The sequence below is a fragment of the Octodon degus genome, unplaced genomic scaffold (assembly GCF_000260255.1).
Source record: "Octodon degus isolate 3935 unplaced genomic scaffold, OctDeg1.0 scaffold00002, whole genome shotgun sequence".
NCBI classification, from domain to species: domain Eukaryota; kingdom Metazoa; phylum Chordata; class Mammalia; order Rodentia; family Octodontidae; genus Octodon; species Octodon degus.
The window spans coordinates 12873292-12880615 of NW_004524578.1; positions in this window are offsets into that span (position 1 = coordinate 12873292).

The window sequence follows — 7324 nt, forward strand, 5'->3', positions numbered from 1 at the left end:
TATATAGATAGAGAGAGTATAACAGGTAAATTTATCATTCTTGCTATAAAAGTTTTGCTTATCATACAAATTAAAGTACTTATTAAATAATAACATAATTTTGGAAACATAATTTTTGAATATGCAAGCCTTTATTAGACTTTTCAGAAAGAGTATAATATATAGAATTTCTGAGCCAAAGTTTTATAGAGTCTTCATGGCCCCATATCATTCCCACAGCACTCTAGTGTTACAGGCCAGAATTTAAAAATTACTCTCTTGATTGAGAGCATGTCTCTCTGTGATTATCTAACCCAAGTGATCAATCTCCATAATGTGTCCTCTTTTCGAGCTCCAATCTTTGATTAATCCAGATTTCTTCTAGTTTCTTTTATTAGACAGTATTAATGTTTAAAATATCACAGTCTGCAGGAGCACAATTAAGTAGCCTCAGGAAAATTCCACCCCTTCCTGAACTTGGATGATGAATCTTCTAAGAATGACTCTTCCGTAGCGTGATCAGAGATGAGGTCGCTTTTCCTGCTCTGTGTCATAGCTGGAAGTGAAATATGGTCACTGTATGAAACAGAAATTTGCTAGTTGAATCACAGATTCTCGCTGAGGCCTGGAACCATGATGAGGAGGGTGAGGGCAAGATGCATTCTGTTACAGATACTCCTTTGGGTGTGGCAAGGAGGGGCCTACGTTCCCTAAGTTCCCTAAGATCCGTGCATTGAAAGTCTAGCTCTGTTCAAAGTTAGAATTTGGCAACAAAATAGTTACTAGTTGTAAGCAATCAAACACATTAAGTGAATATTCCAAGACAAGGAGAAAACTGTCCTGGGGGCTGTACTCCATGCCAAGCAGATGACAGAGGTTAAGAAAGAGGTCTTCAGAGGGATGCACATTGACCAGACATGCAGGGCATGGCTTTGGGAGCAAATGTGAATGGGATTTAGAGACAGTGGATAGAGGAGCGCTGCATGGAGATGCTAGGACTTCTGAGACTGGAAATACAAGCCCTGTGCAGATTATGATGTGAAAATCTGCTTCACACCAGATTTGAGTAACTACGAGTACTTTTGGAGCATTGAGAAATCTAGGCTTGGCTCGCACTTGCCTGCAGTTTAATTGGTTGCTTTGTGGTTGCTGTGAATCAGTTTTCTGTTATTTATGTTCTTTTTTTTTATACTCTTATAGAAACATTATTTTTTTAAACATTAGTTTGTACCTTTGTCTATTTGGGCTGCTGTAATAGAGTACAGAAAGGCTTAGAAACAATAGAAATTTCTTGTTCACAATTCTGGAGCTCGGGAACGTCAAGATCCAGGTGGCCGCAGGTACAGTAGCTGGGGAAGGCTTACTTTTTGATTCAAAGATAGTTCTCTCAGGGCAGCAGGAACAAGGCAGCCCTCTAAGTCTTCTTACAAGGGCACAGGTCCCATTGCCGGGGAGTCCATCCTCTGGGTGTAATCATTTGTTAAGAGCCCCACTTTCTAATACTGTCACGTTGAAGACGAGGTTTCAACAGAGGAAATTTGAGGGGGACTTGAGTGCTTGGACTGTTACAAGTTATAGTCCTCAATGTTTTCCAGTCTTCCCATGAGACAGTATAGGTGAGGAGATGGAAACTTCCTGGGGCCTTGCTGGCAGTGGGAGGCCCCATAGCTCAGAAACTAGGAAGATCTGGGATGACAGGGGCCTGGTTGAAAGAGCGGGCAGGTTCTCCCAGGGGCCACAGCTGGATTCCAAGGCTGAAGTTAGCTCCTGAGAAGCAATGGTGGCATCCACTGGGGCCTACTTCTCTGGCAGGACTGACTTACCAACCATAAGCCACTTAAGATAGTTAAGAGCAGCAATGAAGCTTGGGTGCAGATCTTTAATGCTCCAGGTTGGTGGATGAGATAGTGTCTAGAAGTCACAGCATGCCTTGCGGGAATCATGGAGTATCCTAATAGTCACAGCCAATCTCATAGGAGAAGGCCCATGCCTGTATTTTGCCTTGATACTGTCCCATTGTCTGGCACATAATAGATGCTAAATAAATATTGGTGGGAAGGCTGAAAGAGAAAGGGAAAGAGACAAAGAAAGGCAATCAATTTCGCCAGAAGAAACACTCTTCAGAAATTACTTTCTAATGTTTTACAGGTTTACTTTTAATTAGTTTGCTGTTATGCTGAATCATTATATTGATTTATTAATATATACTGGCAAAAAATACCTACAGTAGAAGGGAAAACTAAGAAAACCTTTGGAGGAAAAATTGAAACAGAGAAAATTCCCACCTCCTCTTCCAAATGAGAAGGTCCACTTTTATTGCTTCATTTTTTTACTAGTTCTCCATTCTGATCCAGACGAAAACAGTTTTATGGGCAAAACCTTGGAGCTATTCATCATAGGTGACCTGACTACTGGGAGATGAGGCTCCACACATCTGCTCTGACACTTGTGTGGTGAGGGAGCTGCACCGCTGGAGCTATGGGGTCTGCAAAGCACCCCAACAACATCTATTTATCCTTTCCTAGACCCTTCTTCCTGTTCATCCATCCATCCTTCTATTCATCCATCCATCTATTCTTCCATCCATCCATCCATCCATCCGTCTGTCCATCCATCTGTCCATCCATCCATCTATTCATCCATCCATCCGTCCGTCCGTCCGTCCGTCCGTCCGTCCATCCATCCATCCATCCATCCATCCATCCATCCATCCATCCATCTGCCCATCCATCCATCCATCCATCTATCCATCCATCCATCCATCCATCCATCCATCCATCCATCCATCCATCCATCCATCCATCTGTCCAACCATCCATCCGTCCATTCTTCTGCCCATCCATCCATCCATCCATCCATCCATCCATCCAACCATCCGTCCATCTGTCCATCCGTCCATCCATCTGCCCATCCATCCATCCATCCATCCATCCATCCATCCATCCATCTGACAAATACATATTTAGGCACAGACATAATGGTAAGTTCCAAGGATGCAATATAATTAACCCAAACAAAGTCAATTGAAAATTTGAAATGGCTCTAGAACAGGTGCCCATACCCTTGGTGGCCAGCTGGAATCACTTGGGGAATTTGAAAGTGCTGAGGCCTGGATTCCCATGCTTCAGGGCTCCAATTCAGTTGTTGCAAGGGGAAACTTGGGCAGGGAGCTCTCTGAATACCCCTCCCCGCTGAAGGTGGTAATGTGCAGCCAAGGTTGAGAACTGCTGCTCTAGGAGGGTGTATCTATGATGGCTGGCCAGATAAGGAGGCAGAGATAGTTCAGAAATAAGCATCGTATTTGTCAGTTTATCTGTTGTTGGACATAGAACCCAACAACCACAGATTAAAGGAGGAGAGGTTTAATTCACTCATGTTTTAAGGAGGTTCAGCCCATGATCTGGGGCATAGGAAGAGGAAATGGGCTTCAGTAATAGACAGAAGGGCTACAGTTGGAGAGAACACAGGGACACTAATCCTGTAGGTCAGGACTTGGAAAGATGCTTAGAAAAGGTGGGACTTAAGTCTCTCATGTGAAGGACAGCTAGACTTTGACAAAGCAGAGATGGGGCTCTGTCTCTCCAGATAGAATAAGGGAAGATGAAGCCACATTGCTGGGACAGCTGGAGCATGGAGCCTGGGACAGCTAGGACAGGAGTAAGGAAGTGACAGGTGAAAGGTTCAAGTGAAGACCAAAGTTTGATCTTGGACTGCAGAATCAGGACTTTACCCTTAGACAACGGAGCCTTTGTGAATTGGTGTTTGCAGGCAGGGACACCGAGAGGCAGCGACAGTGGGGAAGAAGCCTGGCAGGTGGGGGAGCCCCGAGGGAGGCTAATGGATAATTTCAAGGCAGTAGACTTTGCATGTCTTTAATGCAGTTAATGGGCACATTATTTTAGTCTAAATGAGTAAGAGACATTTTCTTACCCTTTAAAACACAGAAGCTTATTTAAGTGAAGAGTCATTTAGAAGATCAATTTTGAAATTGTTGTTGGTAGAAAGTGACTTGTGGGGGGTGGAGACAAGGGTAGAGATAGAATTGAGTTTTTGTAAAAGTCCACTGCTTAAAGAAATGGAGCAGCTGGCAGAGGAAAAGCAGTGTAATTTATACACTACCTGTTCTGGGAAGGGGTGGGGGGCCCCAGAACTCACCTGGGCCAACCCCTCAGTCCCCATCTCTAAGTGGGGAACAGAAGCCAGACAGTGCCCACCCTGCCTTTTCCAGGCTGCAAAGTTGGGAGAAAGAACAAGGGAGGAGTGGGTCCGCTCTGCCTCTGTGTACAGACCCTGAGACCCCATACCCACTTCAGAAAAACTGGGAGCTGGAGGGGAAAAGGGAGGCTCCCAGAAGGGTCCTGGTCTTGGTCTTCTGGGGGGCAGTCAGCATCTCTTTTCTGAGCTGTGTAGAGCAGGCAGCAGCCCTTTGCCAGTGCTCACCCAAGGGGGGAGGGTGGCATCTGGAATCAGCTGGGGAGTGCAGCACTGACAGTCGCTCTAGAGGCACTGGTACGGATACGTGGGTAAGACACTAAGAGGCTCTCTTAGCAGCTGGAAAATTGCTCATGCAGCCCTGGTGCTCGTTCATTTCCTCTGGCTGCTCCCCTCCTCCTCTGCCCTAACCTTCCTGTGGTCTGGCAACTAAAAGGTCAGTGTTTCAGGCACCGTAATGAGCTATTGGCTCCTACCCTAGTGCAGCTACTTACTGGGTGCAATATTCCTGGCTATACTATATTGAACAGAACCTATGAGGGTACATCTATGGTCACTCCTGACAGATCCTGTTCTTGCTTTTTAGCTCGCAGCTGAATGGGAGCCACCTCTAACTTGGCCCCGATTACCCCACTTATCCTTGCTTCTTTTCCCATGGCTTGTGCTCTGCCTGTCCCCCTGTTCCAGTTGCTGACTAGGATCTCTCTCTGAGTTTAATGGCCCTCTCTTATTTCAGTACCACTGCCAGGACTATTGTGTGCTCCCAGAGCTAATGCATAACTTGGGCCTAGTAAGCGTGACTACAGCATCACCGTTCCTTCTTCAGGATATTTAGATTTGGTCTTCTGGTCGACCTCCCATTGCTGACTCCCCCAGCCAAGCCCTGCCCAGTCCCAGCTCCTCTTCTGATCCTGGTTGCTGCTAGAATCCCAAGATACCTCAAGTACCCCTTGAGGACAAATGCAGCCTGCATAGGACAATCTCAAGTACCCACAGGTCCTGGCTTCGTGGTAAGGAAAGGCCTGTGCTCAAGGAGTTGGTGCAAACTGGAGTGCTCTGTGCCTTCCCAGCACGGCTTTCAGCCCCTTTCTTTATTTTTTACTTTTTAATTTGGCTGGAAATACAGGAGAGTCACAAAGTAGAACTGTCATGATCTCACAGCCATAAGATGAAAGGCACAAAGAGGCCTGAGACAGCAGCAAAACTCTGGACTGCTACATCACATCTGGGCAGCCTTCCCTGGTCTCTTTCATGGGGGAGCGGGCATAGCACCATTTGGCTAGTCTGTATAGTAGTTGGCTTTCTGCAGTTGAATGGCAAACCCTGGCTCTAGCACAAGGAAGATCATCACATGGGCCCATTCATAGCGGTAGCTTTCTCAAGACGCAGTCTGCTGCAGGTTCAAGTCCAATGGCCATGGAGTAGACTCTCCAGTGACCCACCCTTCAGACTGTTCCCACAGTGAACTGAGAAACCTCGAGGATAATTGTAGCTTTTCCCAAGCTCCCCCGCAAACTTACCATTAGTGGTGGCCATAGAGGGGCTCCCCTAGACCTTTCCAACCTGGCCAGAAAAGCCCGGCTCCATGCTGTCTGCCTTTCTGTCTCTTAAGTGCAAGAGGGCTTTGTAGGCCCTGCTTAACACAAGATGGAGATGAGAAGAAAAAGACTTCAGGAGGATCAATGTAATGGAGCCTTGGCTAGGAAAACAGATTAGCTTCAAATGCTGCCTCCTAATTACCCAACAGGATGGTTAGCACACAGTACCTGCTCAATTCATTTATTTAATCTTTTTTTTTTTCATTTATTGGCAGAGAGGGGAAAAAGGGTTCCATTGTGAGCATGCTAAACAAAATGCATAGGACAAAAAAACAAAACAAAACAAAACAAAACACAACCAACACAAGTATAAAGTCACTTTGAATTCTAGTTCTTTGTTCAACAGTACTTGCCATTCTGTGTCCCTTAATGATAGAGATATGTTCTGAGAAATGCACGTTAAGCAGTTTTGGCATTATGGGAAACTCCTAGCCTATACTTAAACAGACCATGATGGCTACAAAATCATTAAGTGATAGGCTTTTAAGGGACCATGATTGTTTAGGTGATGTGTTGACTGAGATGTCATTATGAGGCACAACTAAATATTTTTGGAAATAATCTATGAATACAGTAATGTAATCAGAGAGAGTAGAGTAGCCCATACCAAGCACAAGCACAAGCAATAGTGGCTGAGGATGAAAAAATATAGTTTATTTTCCATTCATGCACCATGACCATCATGAATTAATAGGGGACTCTGATCCCCAAAGTTGCCAGTCACTGTGTCAGGGAAGGAGAAAGCATCAGAGATTAAATGCTTTGGCTGCATATAACACCACTTCCACTCCAAGCTCCTTGGTTGGAATCAGCCACCCAAACTGCCGAACCATGGGAAAACCGGAAGCCCAGTCCACTATGTGCTCAAAGTGGGAGAGCCAGGGTTTTCTGATAGATAACATGGTCATGGCACACGTACTCTTCTGCACTTAGTGTTTAATTTGTTTCTGTGCTTTGGAGATACATAAAGTGCTCAGAGCACTGTTAGGCTCACAAACAAGTATTTGCTATTGTTACCAATTTTGTCGATTTTTCCCCTTATTTATTTATTTATTTATTTATCCCATAATTTTATTGAGAAACAAATAGCAATGACACAGTTTCAAAACCAAATTGGTAAGACAGTTTCAATAATTAACACATTGCATACATTCTTCCTAGTGGTTAATTGCTGTACAAGATGTGGACATGATATCCTATATACAAACACTATTAGAACAAATCACTCTATTCTTTAAGAGAAGTAAGTATATATCTATCCTAACCATTTTGAATACACAAATACAAAAAGGACATTCATCTGTATCCCCTTTTTTGTTTAGTTCCATTATTTGAATATTATAGGTATGTTAACTCAGCAAAATATTCTAAAAGAGTCCACTAGTCCATAATAGTATTGGGTCTTGGGGCCGGGAAGATGGCTCAGTGGAATATGTGCTTCCCTGGCAAGCACAAGGGCCTGAGTTCAATCCCAGGTTCCACAAAGAAAAATAGTATTGGGTCTTCCACTTCACTGGCAATGTCAGAAATTGTTG